At 29.2% G+C, this 732-nt stretch overlaps 1 non-coding gene across 1 annotated transcript; it reads right to left on the minus strand.

Moving 5' to 3' along the window:
- Positions 1–265: 265 nt before the first annotated feature.
- On the minus strand, positions 266–372 carry LOC139860992 (small nucleolar RNA R71). The gene has a single exon (XR_011763614.1). It is a non-coding gene; the product is annotated as a small nucleolar RNA R71 (small nucleolar RNA).
- Positions 373–732: the final 360 nt, after the last annotated feature.

The following is a 732-nucleotide window of genomic DNA, read 5'->3' on the forward strand; positions in this document are numbered from 1 at the left end:
CATCCAGCTCATCCAGAATAGCTGTCAGTTTCATGGATTACCGAATGATGATCCTAATTCTCATCTTGATAAATTCATATCTCTTTCGAACTCCTACAAACAGTCAGGGATAGGACACGATATAGTCTGACTATACTTGTTCCCCTATTCTCTCACTCATCATGCTCAAACCTGGTTCGAAGGACTGGAAAAAGATTCCATCACGTCATGGACGGAGATGGCTACTAAATTCCTAACCAAATATTTTCCTCCTTCTAAACAAACCAAACTAAAGAATGACATCATTAACTTCAAACAAAGTTATGATGAATCTCTTTACACTGCATGGGAGCGATTCAAAACCCTACTGAAGAAATGCCCTAATCACCGGCTAGAACGGTCAGCCCAAATCTGTACCTTCTACAATGGTCTTAAGGTAAATTATAACAACCCTCACTTTTCGACTTTCGATTTTACTAAAATACCTAGAGTTGTTATATACGAATAAATTTAACGTTGACCGAATAAACGTACGCTTAAAATAATAATATAATTATAAATATTATAAATAAGATTATGATATATAATATAACATAATTACATCAATGAATATATATATAATATTTATATTACTTTTGTTATTTAGTTAATAGAATATATAATTAACTAAATAATACATAATATTATAACATTTATAAAACTAATAAAAACTATAAATTAATAATCATAAATTTTAATTTTTATAAAAACTAA

The sequence above is a fragment of the Rutidosis leptorrhynchoides genome, chromosome 7 (assembly GCF_046630445.1).
Source record: "Rutidosis leptorrhynchoides isolate AG116_Rl617_1_P2 chromosome 7, CSIRO_AGI_Rlap_v1, whole genome shotgun sequence".
In the NCBI taxonomy this organism is placed as follows: Eukaryota; Viridiplantae; Streptophyta; class Magnoliopsida; order Asterales; family Asteraceae; genus Rutidosis; species Rutidosis leptorrhynchoides.